This window comes from Acipenser ruthenus, chromosome 3 (genome assembly GCF_902713425.1).
Source record: "Acipenser ruthenus chromosome 3, fAciRut3.2 maternal haplotype, whole genome shotgun sequence".
Taxonomy (NCBI): Eukaryota; Metazoa; Chordata; class Actinopteri; order Acipenseriformes; family Acipenseridae; genus Acipenser; species Acipenser ruthenus.
This window is the reverse complement of record NC_081191.1, coordinates 65,607,640-65,631,339: the sequence shown is the minus strand read 5'-3', so window position 1 is coordinate 65,631,339 and position 23,700 is coordinate 65,607,640.

The following is a 23,700-nucleotide window of genomic DNA, read 5'->3' as shown; positions in this document are numbered from 1 at the left end:
TTTAACAAAACAAAACACTTCTACAAAACAAAAGGGCACGTGGGCCAAAACAAAGAGACATACAAAATGACAACTGTAACAAGTATCCTGCTGGATTTTGGAGCCAGCATGTCTAGCAATTGTTATTATTTTCCTTCTTTCTCTCTCGTTAAACAAGTACTGGCTCTTGCCACTAGTGGGCGTAGTTTTCCTGGCAGGAATGAGGCACTTGTGTACTTCTGAAGGTGAGTACTTTTTATTTACAATATTTACAATACAATGTTGTTTAATTTACAACAGACACTGGCCCTGTGCGGGCGGCTAACTATCTCACTTCTTGAACACTCACTAAGCTAATCAGACTACTGCTGGCCGTCAGGCTCCCTCGGCAGGACAACCGGAACAGTTCAGGTAAGTGGTCGTTGTGCGCCCTCTACTGGGAAGTCGGAACTTAACAGGTAGGTGGTCGCTGGGCTCCCTCTGCTGGAGAGCCAGAATAGTAACAGGTAGAGGTCGCTCGGCTCCCTCTGCTGGAGAGCCAGAACAATAACAGGTATGGGGTCGCTGGGCTCCCTCTGTTGGAGAGCTGGAACAGTACAGGTAAGTATTCCTTGTGTTCCCTCTGACGGGAGGCTGGAGTGGAAAAAAAGAGGTGATCGCTGGGTTCCCTTTTCTGGAACCCTGGAGCAGGTTGACGGTAGGCTGGTTTCCCCGATATGTCCACACAGGAAGGAGGCCCCGCATCCAATGGACAACCGGCAAGCTTTCGGCGAGCTCCAAATAAGAACTTTGTCGCAATAAGGAGTGTTTTGCCTACCCTGCCCAAGTGTCCTGTGTGTATTTATTTATGTTTTTAACTTGCAGGATTCCCCCGTACACACACGTTATAGACCCTAATAACTTGGCATAATACGCCGGGACAGCGATTAAACTTTCACTGCCGTTCCAAATAAACAAATATCCCGGCTATGTGCAAACGAAACGCTAAGTCATAAAACAAACACTTTAAACAAAACAGTCAAAAGCGAACAAAACTCGAAAACCTATACAATACAGTATTATGTAATTACCTACTATAAAGCTGGTCTTTGTAATAGTTGGTCAGCACGCCAAACAAGTCCGGGAATGTCTCCCCACCGCAACACTCTGGCTTGTTCTGACTGCTTCCCTATATATCCCCAGGCCCCGCCCCTTCCTGACTCTGACGGTGAGCTTTCTGGGACGTGCAGTTTTTTTCTGTCTGGGGCTGTTATCTTAAAGGGCCCTCGCCCTTTTCCTTCACATCGTTTACGTAACTCCTTCCAAATACTCTCCACCCCGAACACACAAACATACAGGTTTATATACATGTGCATTTAACAAATAATTACAAACACTTAAACAATAACTTAATAAACGGCACCAGTCACATTCTCACATGATGTCTGGCAGATAGGAGCTGCTACCATCACATCTGCCAGACCATATCCAAACCAAACAATAACAAAGAAAATATCGTATTTTTAAATAACACAACATTATTATTATTATTATTATTTATTTCTTAGCAGACGCCCTTATCCAGGGCGACTTACAATCGTAAGCAAAAACATTTCAAGCGTTACAATACAAGTAATACAATAAGAGCAAGAAATACAATAACTTTTGTTCAAGTAAAGTACAAGTTTGACAAACCACAATTCAATAATACAGCAGGTAATAGTGATAGTTACATCAGGATATGATTAAATAGTGATAGTTACATCAGGATGTGATTAAATACAAAGTACTACAGGTTAAAAACTTGGCAGATTACAGTATTCTGAAGTACAGGATTAAATGCAGTAAAATAGGGGCTGATAAGAGCAAAATAAAGCACATTTACATGAAGGGTGATAGTGTCCCAGGATACAAACAGAGGAGTACTACAGGTGCTCTTTGAAGAGGTGAGTCTTAAGGAGGCGCCGGAATGTGGTCAGGGACTGGGCAGTCCTGACATCTGTAGGAAGGTCATTCCACCACTGCGGAGCAAGGGTGGAGAAGGAGCGGGCTTTGGAGGCAGGGGAGCGTAGAGGTGGTAGAGCTAGTCTTCTAGTGCAGGCGGAGCGGAGAGGTCGAGTGGGGGTGTAGGGAGAGATGAGGGTCTGGAGGTAGCTGGGTGCAGACTGGTCAAGGCATCTGTAGGCTAGTACAAGAGTCTTGAACTGGATGCGAGCGGTGATCGGGAGCCAGTGGAGCGAGCGGAGTAGTGGAGTAGCGTGGGCGAAGCGAGGCAGAGAGAACACCAGGCGGGCAGCAGAGTTCTGGATGAGCTGGAGCGGACGGGTGGCGGACGCAGGGAGGCCAGCCAGGAGGGAGTTGCAGTAGTCTAGGGAGAGTACCAGGGCCTGGACCAGGAGCTGGGTAGCATAGTTGGTGAGGAAGGGTCTGATTCTTCGGATGTTGCTCAGGAAGAATCGGCAAGTGCGTGCCAGAGTGGAGATGTGCTGGGAATAAGAGAGGCAGGGGTCCAGGGTGACTCCAAGGTTCTTAGCTGAGGAAGAGGGAGAGAGTGTGGTAGATTCCAGAGGAACAGAGATAGAGAGATCAGAGGAGGGGGAGGAGGAGGGAAAGAAAAGGAGGTCAGATTTAGAGAGGTTGAGTTTGAGGTGATGCGAGTGCATCCAGGAGGAAATAGCAGACAGACAGGTAGAGATACGGGAGGAGATGGTGGAGTCAGAGGTGGGGAAGGAGAGGAAAATCTGAGCATCATCAGCATAGAAATGGTATGAGAAACCATAGGATGCGATGAGTGGGCCCAGGGAGCGGGTGTAGAGAGAGAACAGGAGAGGACCCAAGACTGACCCTTGGGGGACTCCAGTTAAGAGAGGGTGAGGTGTGGAGGTTGCTCCACGCCAGGTTACCTGGTAAGTGCGGTTGGAGAGGTAGGAGGAGAACCAGGCCAGAGCAGTGCCAGAGATCCCCAGGTCAGCAAGAGATGATAGTAGAATAGTGATCAACAGTGTCAAAGGCAGCAGAGAGGTCGAGGAGAATTAGGACAGAGGAGAGAGAGGCAGCTCGGGCACATTTAAGTGAGTTGGTGACAGACAGGAGGGCGGTTTCAGTGGAGTGAGCAGAGCGGAAGCCGGATTGGAGAGGGTCAAGCAGAGAGTGGTTGGACAGGAAAGCAGAGAGCTGGCGGTGTACAGTCCGCTCGAGGGTTTTGGAGAGGAAGGGTAGGAGGGAGACAGGACGGTAGCTCTGGAGGGAGGTGGGGTCGAGGGTAGGTTTTTTGAGGAGGGGAGTGATCGAGGCTTTTTTGAAGGCAGAGGGGAAGATACCAGAAAGTAGAGAGGTGTTGAGGAGGGAGGAGATGAAGGGGAGTAGAGCAGGAGCAGCAGCTTGAAAGAGGTGAGTGGGGAGGGGGTCCAAGGCACACGTGGTGGGTTTGTGACCCTGGAGCAGGGAGGAGAGGTCAGAGTCTGAGAGGGGCAAGAAGGTGGAGAAGGAGGGTGAGTTAGTAGGGGTTGCAGTGGGTGTAGGAGTTGGAGCGGGAGGGGGTGCGGGGGAGGGAGAGGTGTTAAAGAGTTTGCGGATATCTGAAATTTTAGAAGAGAAGAAGGAGGCAAAGTCATCAGGGGAGATAGAGGAGGGAGGAGGAGGGGGGGAGGGTTTAGGAGGGAGGAGAAGGTAGAGAATAGTTTACGTGGGTTGTTAGTGGAGGCTTGGATTACAGATTGGAAATAAGCACATTTAGCAGAGGAGAGAGTAGAGGAGAAGGAGGAGAGGAGAGTGCGGTAAAGGTCTAGGGCAGCAGGGAGTTTGGTTCTCTTCCATTTCTTTTCAGCAGATCACAGTGTGATTCTTGCCGAGCGGAGCGCAGAGGAGAGCCAGGGATGGGGAGGGGAGGGGCGAGCAGGACGGGAGGTGAGGGGACAGAGGGAGTCGAGGGAGGAGGTGAGTGAGGAGAAGAGGGTGGAGGTAGCAGAGTCTACAGAGAGTTGCGAGAAGGAGTTGATAGGAGGGAGGTGAGAGAGAGCAGTGGAGGCAAGGACAGAGGGGGAGAGAGAGCGGAGGTTACGGCGAGAGGTGACAGTGGGGGTAGGAGGAGCAGGGAGAGGGGGGAGAGACAGAGAAAAAGAGATGAAATAGTGATCAGAGAGGTCCAGGGGGGTGACAGAGAGGGTGGAGGGGCAGCAGGCCCTGGAGAAGGTGAGGTCCAGTTGACGGCCAGCTTTGTGGGTAGGAGGGGACGGAGAGAGACAGAAGTCGAAGGAGTGCAGGAGAGGGAGGAATCCAGCAGAGTGGCTGGGGTTGGAGAGATGGATGTTGAAGTCACCCAACAGGACAGTCGGGGTAGACAGGGAGGGGAGGGAGGAGAGTAGATAGTCGAGTTCATCCAGAAAGTGAGTGAGAGGCCCAGGGGGGCGGTACAGAACAATGAGCAGGAGTTGACAGGGAAAGGTTAGTTGGACTGCATGAAATTCAAAGGTACTGACAGAGAGTGAGATGAGATCGGAGGGGACAGAAAAGAGTAAGGAGGGAGAGAGGAGAAGACCCGTCCCACCTCCCCGTCCAGTGAGGCGCGGGGTATGGGACAGGACGTAGAGAGAGGACAGGGCAGCAGGAGTAACAGTGTTATCAGGGGACAGCCAGGTTTCAGTGAGAGCAAGGAAATCCAGCGAGAGGTGGGAGGCAAAGGCAGATATGAAATCAGCTTTGTTAGCAGAAGAGTGACAGTTCCAGAGTGCACCAGAGAGTGTGCGGGAGGGGGGGAGAGGCAGAGAAATGAGGTTAGAGGGGTTGGAGGAGCAGCAGCGGAGGGAGGGCAGAGGACGAGGACGGGAGGACAGAACAGGGATGTGAGAGACAGTCATAGCAGGACAAAAGGCACAGTAGGAGCAGTAGGGTGGAGGGTACAGACCTGACTAGTAGATAGCTTCTTCTAGAGCCCCGGTAGGTTTGGATCTATTGGAACAGCGTCTCAGTGCAGGCCTCCCCTCGCTGGACTCCCACAGCTAGACTCCCGGCTCTCATCCATTCAGATCATACAATACATTAAATCACCAGTTTAAATAACCAAAACTATACATTTGAAATCATATTCACCCATGCTAAACAAACATAAACAATACATTTTACAGCAGGGCTCTATTCTCCCCTGCCACAGGCTTTAAGCCAGAATGGGAGAAAGAGTTTGTTTTCACTGAAAACAGTCGTAAACTGTGTCTCATCTGCAACAAATCGCTTACACACTAGGCGAGCAACCTCAAACGTCTATGAAACAAATCTCAACAAACATCAGGAGAAACAAACTAGCCTATTTAAAAGCACAACTCAGCAGTCAGCAGATGCTCCTTGCTGCATTCAGTAAAGCAGACATGTCAAGTCTCAAGGTTTACCCTTGAAACTTGTGTTTTTTCACAATTTTGAGGGTCTCACGTTCGCGCAATGGATTCTTACGTTTTTTGTTGTCTACATGGTTTCAGTCTGTTTTAAAAGCGCCGGTCAAATGACCAACTGATCTAACTATAACGTGATTTGTCAGCATAGATTTGTTAATGTTTGTGAGACTACGGAAAATCAATTACAACCCTCCAAGGTTATTATTATTTAATTTGTTATGGGGGTGTTCAATATGAAGAGGTGGACATTAGCCTATAGCTGCTACGCAAATTCATTTAGCAACCCCTTTCTCCAAAAATAGACTCACCTCGCCTGTGCGAGAGTTCTATGTACACAAATCACTCAGAGAGGCGTTTGAGAGTGGGAAATGGAGCCACCTAAGAGTAGCGTGGGCAAACAGAGTGTGATCGTGTTCATCCCCTACGGAAAGGACTGTGTGTGCTGCGGCAGTTTTGAAATCGATGTAAAATGATCTCAGTAATCATCAATTGAAAAACATATACATATATTAATATAACCTTTTGTCCACTTACACGTCTGTCTCAAAATATTTAAGTATTTTTGAGTAGTTTTACGTTTACAGAGCTCTAAAGTCACTACTTTTAGTCACTAAAAGTCAATGAAACCTGTCGTATTAATCGTAATAATAATTCCTGAAAATATTATATAAAGCTCACAAAATATAATTCTTTGAATTGTACAATTCACCTAGATTACATTTAGCACAAAAAAGCATACTTTTCTAAGTGGATTTTATTGTATAACAGTTTGCTTTTAAGACCAGCGGCAATGGCATTTCCATACTTAGCCGCAACACCATGTCTGTAGGACACTCAATTTCGTTTGCGGGTTACTTATTTTTAAAAAAAACACAGCGACTTTATTATACTACACACACAAACTGCAAGAGATTTTAATCTTTCTGAATCTCAGTTTTCACATTATTCTAGAATTATAGAAAAAACTATATAATTGGTTAGAGCAATGTCTCTGGAAGACACACCTCTTTGAATTATTATCATGTCAGGTGTGGTTTTGTTAGATATTTGGGTTGGATTAAGTGACACGCTTCAGGTTTTTACGGCGTCCAGTCGAAGTTCCCTCCCTCTGAAACAATGACAACAGCAAGTGCTGCTGCTGTGAGTGTTAGAAGGCGCCAAACAGTGATAAGGGGAAGCAGCATTCGTTTCTGTGCAAAATTTGACGTGTCATTATTAACAAATGGGGTGATGCATGAGATCTATACATTTGCCAGAAGTAGTAACGAGACAGAACGATATGTAACTCTTGCAGTTTATAACATCTGTTTACTGTATTCTTTATTTTGCTCTTATTTGAATGTGATCTTATTGAACTTCCATAACTGCTCTTATCTGTATTATGATACGGTATAACAGTAAATTTTGGCTGGTATTAAATTCAGCGGATTTGCTACCTTGGTAGATTTTGACGGTTTTTGAATTGGCGTTTTTCACTTAGCACGTTCATAAAGAAAAATGCCACAGTTTTGTATTTCTACTTTTCATTTCAAAAACATTCAAATACATGTTTACTTAATGAAATCTGCTTTCTAAAACAGTATCTCATTTACTGTAACTCGTTATAGCATCTACAGTGTCACTGCAGCAACTTGGAGAACAACAAAGAAGGCCTTCTAAAAATGAGTTACAGCATCATCGTTATATAGTCCTTAATTTTAAGATATCAGTAATTGGAAAGGATTAGTAGCTGCAGTACACTTAAACGATAGGCATTTGCTAACTCTCAGTTTTAAAACGTAGCTCTGGTTCATTAACATAACACAGTGGAACGATCACAGTATCATGTAGTAATTGTAGGACAGTATTGCCACGTGTGAAAACTTTAACAATAAAGCCCAAACTAAAACGCTTTAAATTTAAAACTAGTTAATAGACTAGCAAGTACTGGCAAAATCAATTTTAGACGGTGAGGAACTAATGTATTTTACCAGGGATGTAAATATCGTTTAAAAAAAATACCGTTTAAACTATTCAAATTATAACGTTAAAACGTTTAACCGTTAAGGAGTTAATCTGGTGGGCAACACCAAAATTTTGCCCCACGATGCTGATACCAATTTTTGTATTGTGATACTCAATACTAACGATACCACTAGATGAGTCACATGAAACGTTAACCACTTAACTAATAAAAAGTAACTGGAGAATTAATTTGTATAGTTATAGTATTTAAATAAAGGCAAATATGGTAAAGTGGTACCGTGTGTCATGGTGGTACCGTCTACAACGGTAGTATTGTGAGCCCCAGAAAATACTGACATGTTCCTCTCAGCTTTATATATAGTTTAGATTATACTCACCAAAGATGAAAATACAATGGGTAAATCTGCAGCAACAACTAACTGTACAACTGTAGCAACTTTAGCAACGTCCAAAAACACAACAAAGTCAGATTTAGAACAAAAACAACAACAAAAAAAATTCACTTGAATCAAAATTTAGAACTTCTGCATTTAAATGCTACTGCTATTTTTGTTCAGAAAAATTAACATGTTTACATGCTCTGGTGTCAGTCTTGTGCGCAGACGATTAACAGTAAGGCCAGAATTGGAGAAAACACGTTCTGAAGGCACAGACGATGCTGGAATGCAAAGGTAACACTTTGCCAGTTTTTCAAGCCATGGAAAACGCTGTGCATTGACCTTCCACCACTCCAATGGGCTGCATTCCAATGAAGGACAAGGCTCCCTGAAGTAATTATGCAGTTCGTTTTCTACTGTATAATCCGTATTCTCTCTATTCTCTGTATAATCTTCACCTAAAAGCATCACTATAGCACTCTTCTCAGTTTCACGCATTTTTATCGGCTCATTCGGTTCAGGACTTCTCGGTTCAGCCACAGCACTTGAAGGTTCTTCTAATTCTAACATCGACGCAAGTTGCATAAGCCTTGATTTAGCAGCTATCTGGACAGCAGGCGAAAGAAACCGCATGTGTTTATGGCGTGGATCTAACAAAGAGGCAATAAGTGCAGGTTGTGCCTTTATGGCAAGATCGTTGGGTTTCATGTGATGCTCCAGAGAGCGACGAACCGCATCCTTGAAATCAGCGACTTTTCCATTTTCGACTGGTGCTTTGTCGCTGAGGTGAGTTTGGAGAAGACTGTTGCAAATGGGATAAATATCTGAAATTGAAACTGACTGTTCAGCAGACATGGCAGTTGTAGTGCATTTTAAAGTGGAAAGTAGTGGTAAGATATCCTCTATTAATTGCCAGTGCTCATCTTGCAGCTGAAGCGTTCGGGCATCAGATTGTTTTGTAACAGAGTTATCTGAAAGCACAGCTGTTATTGCCCACCTTTGCTCACTGAGTCTTTCGAACATGTCATATACCGAATTCCAGCGAGTTTTACACGACTGGATGAGGCGGTGTTGCACCACCTGAAGTTGCGTTTGTTTTCTTTCGAGTGCTTTTACAGCCACGTTGCTGTGGTGGAAGTGTGCAACTAGTCTACTTACAGCTGCAGCAACACGATCCACACCACTTGAAGAAAAACCATCATTTATGGCTAACTGCAAAGTATGGGCAAAACAATTGACAGATTCCCATTTAACATACCTCTGTGTGTTGCGAGCACAATGTTGCTTGCATTATCATGTACGCACGCCAAGACACGGCTTGCCAGACCCCATCTTTCCACTGTTGTGTTTAATTTTTAAGCAAGGTTTGCTGCTGTATGTCGTTCTGGCATACATTCGGTTTGTAGAACTGCAGATCGAAGCTCCCAATTTTCAATATAATGGCAAGTGACAGTCATGTAGCTTTCTGTAGTTAATGCTGTCCAGCAGTCTGTGGTGAAAGCTACATTAACGGCGGTTTCCAATTTTTCACGGAGCGACTTCACAAGGTCTTCATAACACTTTTCTAGTCGTGAGGTTACAGTCTGTCTCACAGGAACACAGTATTCAGGTTCTACAAAACTCATCAATGCACGGAAACCTGTACCCTCAACGAAACTTACAGGCAACATATCTGTAGTGATCACTGTACACAGCAACTCAGTTAGTTTTTCGGCACGTTGTGCGTTGCATTTCCTTGCACTGCCAGAAACAAACGCTGTCAGCGTTGTTTGATTTTTGTCTTCTTCACAAGAGGGATGTTTCAGCTTCAAATGGTTCAGCATTGCTCCAGTGCTGCTTGTATACCTCAGCTCTGTATTACACAGTTTACATTTAACTGTTACAGGTGTTATTTTTGTGAAATGATTCCAGGCATTACTTCTTTTCGATCGCTCCATCTTCAAACTATGGGTGGCCGTACTGCTCTGGAAAAGTATTTACCAAATATCGCGATAACGAGAGGGGTCGTATTTTTTTTTTTTTAATGAGTGATGGACATCTAAAGCAACCTATCCACCTGCGCCCTGAAAGATGAGATGTGATTTGAAATGCGGAAGGCTATTGCTAAGGCTACGAAACGCGGTACTAAACAAGTAAGACACCATTTGAAAGCTACGTTTCTGTAGTTTCAGTTTAAAGTTTGGTGCGCCGGTGCATCGAAATTAATAGGGCCGAGTTTAAAGATAGCAACTAAAATATATTAAGGGATTAACGGTAACGCATATACTTAACGGTAAGATAAATACTTATCTTTTAAACGTTTAACAGTTTAATATTTTACAACCCTAATTTTAACATATTGTTTAGGGACTCTGTGATACCTGCACGGTGGATAGTAGTATCTACACATATTGACAATAACAAGCCAAAGCAAATTTGCTTTTGTTACAGACTTTCTAAGAAGTCTGGAATAAACTATTTTGGCTGTTACAGTACTTAATTAATCCCTTGTAAAAAAAATAACACAAAACTGCTCAACATAAAAATGAACAGTCCTACAGGTACCACAGTAGCAGGTGCAGTTTACACTGCCTCCGAGTTCCTGATTGCATCATAAATCTATAACAAAAACATTGTCAATGTAAAAAAACAAGTTAGAAAAACGCAGCAGCCATTTAAAGTGGTGATATCAAACACAAAAGCCCAAGTTAGGAGAAGCAGTTGGGGCAACCTTGTCAAGCATCAAGCAAATAGGCACAATTGGAATTGTTGCTTCTAACTTGGCTTCTTTTTTTGATCGCTCCACTTTATTGCTCCACTTTACATTGAAATGCACTTTGTACAACTTCAAGTGGATTGTGACCATTCCCTTTTAGCAGCTGGGTTGTAACCAGAATAAAGATGCTGAGACACATGTGCCAAGGAAAGTGCTCAACACAGACTGAAGTGTTCTTGGTTATCCTTACAAGCACTACTACAGAGAGAAAGACAGCCAGGGAATGGGAGAGGCATCATCACAGGCGCAGACAAGTCTGCTTTGGGAAGACACACGGATAACATGCAGGTAAAGCACAGGTAGATCTGGGCACACATGGACAGACATTTAGCCCATACACATAAGAATACATCAAAGAGCACGAAGCAGTATATTTCCAACAATGAAGATGATGAACAAGACCAATAATGGCAACCAGTGCAAGGGATAATGAGTATGCAAGGTACAGTAAGTGTATAGGAAGTGACAGTTGATGTGGCAGGCATTGCAGATCCAGGGCTGGGGTGTTGGAGCATTTTTTTTGGTTGTGCATTGTCAGTGTTTTTTGTTGCAGATGTGACTTTTGAGCTGATAAGGTCACAATCCCCTTGAAGTTGTACAAAGAGCATTTCAATGTAAAGTGGAGCGATCAAAAAAAGAAGCCAAAGAAGCAACAGTTGGGCCCCAGCACCTTTCCAATTGTGCCTATTTGCTTGATGCTTGACAAGGTTGCCCCAATTGTTTCTCCTAACTTGGGCTTTTGTGTTTGATATCACCACTTTAAACGGTTGTTGCGTTTTTCTAGCTTGTTTTTTTACATTGTTTTTGTTATAGATATCACTTCTTTTTTTACTTAATCAAATAATGAATAAAGTGAGGGAAAGATATAAGAGAATGTGTATGGTAAATAGACAGACAGACCGACAAGACAAGAGAGTAATAAGTAGAGTAATATAACAGAAATGAGAAAATATTTTAAAGTAAAATAATGGTAGAAGGGACTTTTTGACAGTATTGAAAGTGCAAACATTTTATTCTTTTAGTTGCAAATGTACATCCATCAGTGGTGAAAGCAATATGTATATTTTAGTAGGTATTGATATTTACATAGGTACAAAACTACAATGTTATGAATGGTTAAAAAGGTACACGTGCATGTCAGTGCTAAAGGGTAGTATACTAACACATTTTAATACTGGAAAAAACATTATTCTCCTTGATATAGTGGTGTTATGAACTTAGGCCAATGTAAGCCATTTGTAAAGTATTATATCTCTTCATAAAAGGCCATATACATGTCCTTTGCATTTCTTGGCCATGGTTTGACTTCAATGCACCCACAGCAAGAACAGACACATAGTGTCCTGAAGTAATACCCTGTCCTTGGTGTATAATAACAGAAGATAATTGGTAATTCCTGTTGTCCACAGTTATTTTGCTCATCTGCACAGCAGTAAACTTGGCATTGTGTTGCTTTGTAACGGTCCCGTCTGGTTTGGTTTCCCAAAACATAAGTTGGGCTGCAATCATTCTTCCTGCTGACTGAATAACTTCACGTTTCATGATTGGAGAAGATTTGCATTGCCTACTTTTGTCAATAGTCTGCAATCAGCTTGGTTGGTGGCTCCGAGTCAGGCACGGTTAAGGAAGTTACCAAAAGTTCTGTCCTGTTTCTGGTGCATTTTAAGTGTGAGTTCATCATATGCAAGCAAATTCCACAGATCCACAGATCTCATGGAGCCAGTCAGTTTGTGCAATTCCTCTTGAGTAACTGGCACATAAGGTGGATTCTCATGCACAGGTGGAAGCTGTAGCAAATTCCCCAGAAGTAAGATGTTGATTTTTCCAAACCAGCCATCATCTGTGTTAGCAGTCTGGAAAATCTCACACAGATGAAGATGGATGTACAATAAGGTGACATTGGAAATCATGGACACCTCATCAGTAATGAGGAGGGTCACATCTCGCATGTCCGTACGAAGGCATTGCAGTACCTCATCAGGAGATTACTATACACAGGTGTTTTTACATGCTCCAATGGAAGCATTAGTAGTCTGTGAATGGGCATCCCACTGATATTGTGAGCTGCAACTCCAGTGGGTGCTGTGATTGCCACTTCTTTTCCCAGGCTTTGTCTCACCCATGTTGTGACAGTTTGAATGAGAAGTCTTCCCTGTGCCTCCAGTACCACTCACAAACATGCGGAGGATGGGGGTGTTTATTTCAGTTTGTTGTTGCAAAGTTTTGGTAATGTGGTCAAGCACTCTCTGCTGATCTTTATTAAGGCGCTTGAGCATGTCTTCTACATTTTGTAGAAGAGGTTGTGCCGCCACATCTCTGAATTCAGCCATTGCTGCTGCAGCCCGCAGAGGAGCAAAGTGAACTTGATTTTCAGGTCCTTCTGTTTCAAGCTCATTGTCCTCTTCAGCCTCTATTTCCTTTTGTTTTTGCTCTACTAGTCGAGTTAACTCTTCATCAGCTGCAGCTATTTGTTGTAGTTGGTCATGATAGGCCATAGCTTTTTAAAGGCTATCCCTACAAGCATGGAAGGCTTCCACATAGGAATGGCACCCTTCAGGAAGAAGGTCTGTTCTGTCTTTCCATGGCTTGAAAAGTAGGAGGATAGCATAGAAGTAGTTCTCTGGGTAGTCTTGTACACTGTAATGGTAATGATTGATTAAGTAGGACGTGCTTCTCTTTTTGATGTATGCAAAGGGAAACATGTAACAAGGGATGTTTTCATTTTTGGGCTTCTCTGTCACCACATCATGCCATGCAATGAAATCATAGACGCTTATGTCTTGCAGAGCCTCCAGACGTTTTGGGTAGTATGAGTCAATCCAGGAAGGAAAGTAAATGTCGGTTGAGTCAGGATTTTCTTTTGCTAGCATGTCAATGTGTTCCTTGGATTTCAGCCGGCGGCTAGAAACCTTTGATACACCAATCCACTTGATGATTGTCTGCGGATCTGTGCCATAGAGAGGTAAGCCTAGGAGACTGTCTGCTGCTTCAAGTGCACCACATTCTCTGTTGGACAAACTGTGGAGTGCAACATTTCACAGTCTGCTGGTCAGAGACTTGTTTGAGTTGATGTCATTCATGATGCCAAGGGCAAAACTCTTCTCAGGTTTTGAGAGGTATTTTGTAATGCAGCAGTTGAGGGCTGTAGATTGTTCACCAATTAACTGAATATCAATATTGCCTTCCCAAGCTAGCAAGATGGCTGGATTGTAGTCATTGGTTCTGACTTCTGTATTACTCTGTGGTAGATCATAGAGTCTGCCGTGAGGTTTGAGTGCTTTCCGGCCAGCAATGGCCTCATTACCACCACGGTTTGTTCTTTTCTAGGAAATCCAAAGTGACAAACTATCACCACCTTGTTTTTTTTATTTTCTTGGATCTTAGACAGTACTTGTTGCATTTATGTTGCTGCCATTTCAAGACATGGTCTCTGAGTACAGGTGCTATCAGGTCATTTGGAATGGTACAGGCGACATTTTGATTACTGTGCAATTTGTGAGTTGGGGGAAACTCCAATAAGTGGTGCATCTTCCACCCAAAGAAGCATGTGGAAGTGCTGCATTCCATGACCCTGGCACTCTCTGTGCCAAAAGGAATCTGTAACTTTACCCAGAGGGCCATTTGGGGATGTGATAAAATTCAAAATTACAAGAAACTTGTTGTGCATGAACCGAGATGCACTGACAGGATCTTGTGCAACAAGTTCACTGATGGGCATGTTTGCAAACCCTGGTCCATTCACCTCCTTTATGTATTGTCCCAGGTCAGTACAGGTCCTCTGTTAATCTGGCAAAGATTGGCCTGATTCTGCAGGTGAAATATATATTGCTGATTCAGCCTAAATTGCGCGTGGCAGTGTACAAGTCTGGGAAACACAGTAGGTCTAGTTTATTCCCCCCAGTCTTCCCCCCAGTAGCTGTACCTTTCTTTCTTTCACTGTGTATGGGATGTATTGTGTAATTGTGGTAAATGACATCCAGTTGAACCTTACGTAGCAAAGGTTCTTTGGGGTGAGGTTGTTCTTTGGTTGTTTCCTCCACAGTGATTTCATCGTCATGTTCTTCATTGTCAGAATGACATTGAAATGCGTTCAAATTGTGATTAGTAAGCAAGGTGACAGATTTGTGGCAAGATGATGTCTTTGTAGAAACGATTGATTTCCTTAAACTTCCATGACGCGTTATAAACTTTATAGACATCCACAATGTCTTCCCAAACAGTTTTGGACTGTTGGTGCACTGCATACCAGGATGTGGAGTTCCAAGTCATCTGGCAAGGCTTGGTTTGGCAGAGGCAGTTTGCTCAGTGTTTCCTGAAGATCTGGCTGTTTGTGAATAAATGACATGTAATTTTCCTGTTGTTGAGTTTGTTTGTTTGTTTAGCTGTTGGTCCCAATGACGTTGTTCCTGCTGCTGTTGGGGTCTGGCCTGTGACTCATTGCGATGCTGATTCTGCTGGTTTGTGTTACAGACAGTTGTGCGACGGTATTCCTTAATGTGCTGTGTTCGGTCTGGAGATATTACTTTGACAGTTGCACAACGGTATTCCTCAATGGGCGGATTTCATTCTGAATATTTTACATTGACAGTTGCATGATAATAACTCTCAACGGGCTGCGGTTGGCCAGGAGGTGCTACACGTACAGTTGCGTGATAGCAACTCTCATCATGCTGTGATCGGTCTGGAGATTGCTGAAATTGTGGTTGTGTCTGTGTCTCTGGTTTCTGATGTGTTATTGAAGTTGTTGTGAGTGGGCTGCATATTTGTTGATCCTTATCCTGTCCTATCCTGTTCATGTAGTATTTATGTTGTTGTTTTCTTTGTCGTTTCATGGTGAAAGGCATGATGGTTCCAGTGTTTCAGGCTGGCTATAAGCCCCCTGTATGAAAGAAATTGTAATCATTAATATTATTGTATAAGTAACCATAACCATAATGTGATATGAACAAACATGGGGTCAAATGCATTTAGATTTAAATGCAAATGACTGCATGTATTTGGAATTCTGAATTTGCTCAATTCAAATGCAAATGTGATACATTTACTACCAAACTAAATACAAATGCAAATGTGTGACAAATGCTAAATGCATTCAAATACTTTCCCATACAACATATGTTAATTGACTGATTTATTATCATGAATTTGGCAGAGGCCTTTATCCAAGGTGACACACAAGGAAAACAGTTTATATAATAACAACATAAACACAGTAATCACGTAGTTAATGATAATAAACAGGTAAGTACCAATATACAGTGCCTTGCATAAGTATTCACCCTCCTTGGACTTTTCCACATTTTGTAGTGTTACAACCTGGAATTAAAATGGATTTAATTGGGATTTTTACCATTTGATTTACACAACATACTTAACACTTTGAAGGTGCAAAATATTTTTTATTGTGACACAAAAGTTAATTTAACAAAAAAAAGACATTTGTTGGTTACATAAGTATTCACCCCCCTGAGTCAGTACTTGGTAGAAGCACCTTTGGCAGCAATTACAGCTGTGAGTCTTTTTGGGTAAGTCTCTACCAGCTTTGCACATCTGGATCCTGCAATTTTTGCCCATTCTTCTTGGCAAAATTGCTCAAGCTCTGGCAAGTTGGATTCTTGTATTCAAAAATATACAAATAATACAAATACAAATAAATATAAGTTAAAATGTAAATAGTTCAGCAGATTGCATTTAAATTATTATTATTATTTATTTTTTAGCAGATGCCCTTATCCAGGGTGACAATTGTCAAAATTATATCACATTGTGTTTAAATACAATTACCCATTTATCTAGTTGTTTATACTGAATCTAGGTGAAATACCTTGCTCAAGGGTACAACAGCAGTGCCCCCCACCTGGGATTGAACCCATTGAACCCAATAACTCATCTCCTGATCACTCGTTTTATCACCAAACTTTTATCATCCAAGTCATTATTTTATTTTATTACTGTAACATCTAAAAAAAGCTCTGCAAATGTCTGTGATATTCTTTGAGCGCAAGATGCAGAAGCAGCTATCTTGTTTGTTTATGTCCATGTTATCTATGTGGTGTCAGGGCTATCTGTATTCATGAGATACGCCCCCTTTTTTCCAGCTTCTCTCGGCTCCTATCGGTCTCACTTGGCCATTGAAGGGTTTTCTCGGCTTTTTCCGGAGAAAAAACGACTAGAGACCTATTTTTTACGTCTTTTTGATGATGTCGGACCAGGTCTGACATAGGACCGCAAAGGGTTAACCTGCAGACATCCCTGGGCGACGGCAAAGAAGCATCCCCGGGCAACGGCGAACAAGCATCCCCGGGCGACGGTAGGCAGGCCTCCCCATGTGACTGTGAGCAGGCCTCCCCAGGCAATGCAGGCTTAGCAGCCTTAGGTGGTACAGGTGTGGCATCCCTATGTGTTGCAGACGTGGCAGCCCTGGGCTTTACAGGCTCGTCAGCCCTAGGGGTGCAGGCGTGGCAGCCCTAGGCGGTGCAGGCGTGGCAGCCCTAGGCGGTGCAGGCGTGGCAGCCCTAGGCAATGCAGGCTCGGGCAGGAGTTGATCCTTGGGAGGTGGCGGGAGCAACAGATAGTCTCCCTCTTGTGGTGGTGGTGGGAGCTGTAAACAGTCTCCCTCTGGAGGTGGAGGCAAGAACAACAAGTGGTCTCCCTCTGGTGGTGGAGACGGGAGCAGCAGGTAATCTCCCTCTAGCAGTGGAGGCGGGAGCAACAGGTAGTCTCTGTCTAGTGGTGGAGGTGAGAGCAGCAGGTAGCCTCCCTCTAGTGGTGGAGGTTGGAGCAGCAGGTAGTATCCTGGTGACAAAGGTGGGAGCAGCGGATAGTTTTCCCCTGGCAGTGGAGGCGACAGCAACGGGTAGTCTCTTGGCAGGGAAGGTAGGAGCAGAGGATAGTTTCCCCCTGGCAGTGGAGGCATCAACAACGGGTAGTCTCTTGGTGGGGAAGGTGGGAGCAGCAAATAGTCTCCCACTGGCGGTGGAAGCGTCAGCAATGGGTAGTGTCTCTTTATCACTGGGGATTGATGCGGTTCTCCCTCGGTAGCGGGGGACTGGTGTGACTCTCCTTTGGTCACTGGGGTAGGCGTGGCTCCTCCCTCTTGCGCTGCAGACAGCTGGGCTTCTCCCTCGGTCACTGGAGACTGGTACGGCTCTCCCCTTGGCCCTTGCGTGGACATGCCTACTGCCTGTGGAGGTGGAGTATGCATGGCTCCTCCCGATGGAAATCGAACCTGTGGGAGCATTCCCATATCTGCAGCCAGGTAGTTGATTACCACGGCTGCGATGTCTGGGCGGGACACTGGGCGATGTTGGTGTTCCTAGGCTTCCCATTGCTCCACATCTCTGGCCCACAGCAGGTCGATCGCCATCGGGAGGGCCTCCATGAGGTCCACGTCAGGGTTCAGCAGTGACTCCCATACCTCCTCTGAGGGCGTTGGATGCTCATGATTCCTCCTTGTGTGTGCCGGGCGCTCCGTCTTCTCCTTTGTGGGCGCTGGACGCTCGCGTTCCTCACTCATGGGCGCTGGAGCTTGTGCTGGCTTTTTCCCCTTCTTCTAGGGGTGACCATTCCTCCCCTTCTTCCTCTTTGAGGCCGGCAGTTCCAGCTCTTGCCATAGGGGTTGGTTGGGTGATATGTGCCTAACCTCGCCAACGGCAAAGCACCACTCTTCCCCTTTAAGGCAGGTGAGGCAGGTGTCCTGGTCCGTCATTGGCGATGGTACAGCCTTCAGACGGATCCATTCTTCCACGTTCTCCACCTGACCCCGATTGAAGGCCTTCATGAAGAGGGGGTCTTCATAGGGGTACACGTCCAGGAGGTGCCCATACTCCAGATTGGTGAGGCACCATGGAGCTCCTCCTTCATTCAACTCTCTGATGTGCATACCACCTCTCCATATACTTCTCCACCTCCTCCATTCTTAAAAAAGTACCTTCCCTGGCCTGAGTGTGGAGGCACTGTTTCCCACTGCTGAACACCACATTATTATTATTATTATTTATTTCTTAGCAGACGCCCTTATCCAGGGCGACTTACAATTGTTACAAGATATCACATTATACATTATTTCACATTATACAGATATCACATTATTTTACATACAATTACCCATTTATACAGTTGGGTTTTTACTGGAGCAATCTAGGTAAAGTAGCTTGCTCAAGGGTACAACAGCAGTGTCCCCTACTGGAGATTGAACCCACAACCCTCCGGTCAAGAGTCCAGAGCCCTAACCACTACTCCACACTGCTGCCCTGTGTCATGAACAGTGCAAGTTTATTGTAAATAATAAATAAAAGGTTTAAACAAAAGGGTTGAACAAAACACACTTTTACAAACAAAACAGTACAGTGGCCAAAACAAATAGACAAACAAAACGGACATGAAACCAAACCAAAGAAGTATCGTGCTGGTGTAAAACCAGCATGGGTAGCATACTGACTCTCTTGTCTTACGACCCACATCTCTCGTTCCACCCTGAACACACCAACCCCGAGTGAGTGATTTGTGCCACTATGTGTACAGCTTTGCCAGGACTCAATTGCCAATTAATCATTCACTTGAATCCTGGCACATGAACTAATTTGTGCAATCCCAGTGCCCACATACTAATACACATTTTAAATCACTCATGCTACATAGCATTATTATTAATAATAAATACATTATTATTAATAATTACATATTTTAGGACAGTTAAACATGTATATAAATAACTGAACATAGCTCCACAAGAAACTCTTGAAGTTTGATTGAGCACAACTAACTCCCTACAGTAGTGAAAGCACAGCAACAGAAGCCGGGCAGAATTTGAGGCTGAGAGCTATTAGCGGTATCTAGCCTCACAAAGCTCCCTGGGGTTACCATGGCAACCTAACACTACATAGGAGCTTGCTGAGTGAATAAAGCGACAAAGTGAGACGATGAAGGGTTTGACTGCACTGACGTAACAGTCCATGAGAACGTTGCAGAGTGAATACAGTGGGAAAGTGAGGCACTGAGGGGGGTGATCTGCAGCAGCAGTGACGTAGAGATATTGAGGATCGTAATTTTATATTAGTGGTGGCTTCTGAGAAACATTGTGTGTGAATTGAAGAAAAGGGGATTTTCTCAATTATCAAAGAAGGCAGGCAAACACCAGCACTTGAAGCATTTAAGAAAGACGGTAGGACAACACGACAATTTAAAACATGCTGGTTGAAGAACATAAATGGCTCACAGGCAGTGCTGTGAGCAACTAATTATATTGCTAGTCTTGTTTGCTGCTTAACGCCCAAAAAAATATTTGGTCTGGCAAAGGCTAAAGCGATTTCTAATGAAGCTTAACTAAACACAGCTCATCTCAACAGCATATAAGACATGAAATTTCCTTAAGACGCTTAGAGCAAGAAAAATCTTCGATTGATACCTTGCAGTCTTACAGCACAATGAGAACGTAAGGAAGAACAGGGACATTTTGAAGCGGCTTATTGATATATCAGTTGTTTTATCTCATCAAGAATTGGCTTTCCGTGGTCACCGTGACACAGAGGATTCTGTAAACCAGGGCAATTTCAGGGAACTTTTGAATTACGTTCATCGTCACGATGAGGAGTTAAAGGTTTACTGGCAGAAAAATGCAGCACTTTTTCAGGCCTGTGCAAGACAATCCAAAATGAACTGATCGACTGCGTGGCTGAAGAATTAACATTCTACATTGACCGCGAGATTGGAGAGAGCAGCTTCTTTGCTTGTGAGGTAGACGAAACAACTGAACTAAACTAAGCCAGCTTTCAATTGTGGTACAATATGTGGATGGGAAGGGCAGTCCACATTAGAGATTCGTGGGTTTTAAAGATGCATTTGCTTTGAAGCAGGTGGTGGATTCACAGTTGTTGAAATACGACTACAAATGGAAACTTGTGTCTCAGTCGTACGCGGTGCTGCGGTTATGGCTGGTGAACTGGGAGGTGTGCAATCCCTAATTAAATAATAGGCTCCCCTGGGGCTCCCGAGTGGCGCATCCAGTAAAGGCGCTCCACGTGAGTGCAGGATGCGCTCTATAGTCTGCAAGTCGCGAGTTCGAATCCAGGCTATTCCTTTGCCGATCGAGGACGGGAGCTTCCAGGGGCGGCGCACAATTGGCCGAGCGTCGCCCGGGGGGAGGGAGTGTTAGGTCGGTCGGGGTCCTCGGCTCACCGCGCACCAGCGACCCCTGTAGTCTGGCCGGGCGCCTGCGGGCTTGCCTGTAAGCTGCCCGAGAGCTGCGTTGTCCTCCAATGCTGTAGCTCTTGGGTGGCTGCATGGTGAGTCTGCAGTGTGAAAAAAAAAGCGGTCGGCTTGACGGCACACGCTTCGGAGGGCAGCGTGTGTTCATCTTTGCCCTCCCGAGTCAGCGCAGGGGTGGTAGCAGTGAGCCGACCATACTAAAAATAATTGGCCATTCCAAATTGGGGGAAAATAATAAAAAATAATTGGCAACGACTAAATTTATTAAAAAAAAAAAAAAAAGAGGCTCCCCAAGCTCTGTTTGTGCACTGTTTTGCCCACTAGTTCTCCAGCAAGGGGCTCAGTGTATAAAACAAACGTGTACCTTTTTTGCAACCTTACAAGGCTTTGCCACATTTTTACACACTCAAGCAAACACAGTGAGCTGCTGGACCGAATCGTGGGCAGAAGAATCCCTTCGCTCTGTGCAGTTCAGTGGACATCTAGCAGCAGAGTTTTACATGCCATTGTCTCGGAAAGAGACAAATTTTGAAGTGTTTCAGGAGATTCTCGATGGCCTTGGTTGGGACAGAGAATCTCGGCAACAAGCCATAGGATACCACACAAAACTGAACAACTTCCAATTTCTTTTCATGGCATATGCCTATAGTGACATCTTCAACATCACTGACACTTCAAAGAGGTTCAAAGAGGTGTTTAATTCTGCTGTCGCTGCCCTCACTGACTTACCTTCACCTCCAAAGAAATGTAGGCTGGAAGACGGATCCTCTGAAGACGTTCAGAAAATGTATTTGTCACTGTACAATAAAATCGTCCATAACATCGTCGCACAGCTTTCTCTCAGGATTGCTGACATTGAGGCCCTCAGTTTCCTCAAATTGTCAGACTCATCAACATTTCCAACTTTCAGTAAGCAGTTTCCCACAGCTGCTTTTAACATATGGCAGCTACCTATTTATTTATTTATTTATTTATTTATTTATTTATTTATTTATTTATTTATTTTTATTTTTTAAATTTTTATAAATTTAGTCGTTGCCAATTATTTTTTATTATTTTCTCCCAATTTGGAATGGTCAATTATTTTTTTTAAGCTCAGCTCACCACTACCACCCCTGCGCTGACTCGGGAGGGCAAAGACGAACACACACTGTCCTCCGAAGTGTGTGCCGTCAGCCGACCACTTTTTTTCACACTGCGGGCTCACCATGTAGCCACCCAAGAGCTACAGCGTCGAAGGACAATGCAGCTCTCGGGCAGCTTACAGGCAAGCCCGCAGGCACCCGGCCAGACCCTCCCCCCGGGCGACACTCGGCCAATTGTGCGCTGCCTCCTGGGAGCTCCCGTCCACGGTCAGCTGTGGAATAGCCTGGACTCGAACTCGCGACATCCAGACTACAGAGCGCATCCTGCACTCCATGTGGAGCGCCTTTACTGGATGCGCCACTCAGGAATAGATAATCTCAGGAATGAGTTTAGTGCCATCTTTAATGACAAGGAGTTTCACAACCATTCTGTTAGCGACATCCTGCATTTAATCAACAAATCTGATCTTTGTGATGTTCTGAAGTGTACCGCTTTTTCCACTTAGTTGCCACAATACCAGCAACAACAGTAAGTGTGGAAAGAAGCTTTTCTTGCATAAAATGCATCAAGACACACTTGAGAAGCACCATGGATCAGGGTCGAAGCACGGTGGCCACTATATCAATAGAAAAGAAGCTGCTGTCTTTCCTGGAGAAGCAAGAAACCTGGTACGATGACATCATTGCACGCTTTGCTTCAAAAAAAGAAAGACAGATTGATCTTCATTATAAATAAGGTAAGATTACATTTATTTTAATGGATGTGTAATTGCCCATGTCTTGCCATAGCTTGATATCGTATTAGTTTATTTATAGGAATATTCTATGCTGGTGTCACATAATAACATATAGAACTAATTAATATGCGACTTTCAGGTTCCGTTTGGCAATCGACTCTGGAAACGGCTTTAAAAAGTGATGGGGCTTTTATGTATTGTAATAGTGGGCTAGCCTGTCAACTTATGCCCGAGTCTTTGGACTTGATGCGGGATAGAAGGAGAGCTGGGAGTAAATGCAATGTAAATAATTCTACAAAATGTGTTTGTGTACTGGCTTCGAATGCCTGTTTGTGACCAAAAGTGAACCTGCGCATGTGAGTCTGTTACCATTGGTTGGTTTCCCAAGCTACGTGATTGGCGCATGTAGTGAATGTTTGATTGAGCATTGGCACCCTGGTGAGAGGTCATCTGCCTGTGTCAGCCATGGCAGGGAGGGGCCAAGGTTATAACAGTCTGTCAGTCATAGATATGCTGTCAGCATTCTGTTGCTGTTCCTGATTGGGCCTGATTGAGAGAGGCTGCTATAAAATCACAAGTAAAAAAGCTGAATAAAAACAAGTTATAACTGGTTTTGCTAGTCTTTTCTTCCTTCTCCCACTGAGAACCACGACCACACGCCTCTACAATACTGTTGTTTCATAGCGACTGTAGTCTTGTTGAATGCATGTTTAGGAATTGAATCTAAGCCCACGTTTAAACCGATATAAAAAAAAACTTTTCTCATTACGGTATTATCATTTCCTTATAAAAAGATTATATCATTTATTTTCCACGTATATTTAACAACAGTGTAATCAATGTAATAATAATATGCTACATAAGTAGAGTATTATGGATGCAGTAAATATCCAATTTTTACTGTATCCAATATCCAAAAAGAAAATAAATACAATTCACCTAAAGGCATTTCATTGTTGTAAAGTTGATTTCATTTACAATTATAATGATAATTTATGGTCACTGCAAGATTTCAATAGATGAAATGAAAAAGAGAGGTTTAACAACAGAGAGACCAGAATAATATGTGTATAATCTTTATTCATCAGTTTCAGTTAATGACTGTGGCTTTTTGCTTAGTCAAGAGACTGGGGACTACTGGGCCCTCTGTTAAGCCCTTTGTTCAGGGCTTGAGAAGAGGCCAAAGCCATGTGTTCCCTGTCACAGGGAATGAAATATCAGAGTCATTTGAAG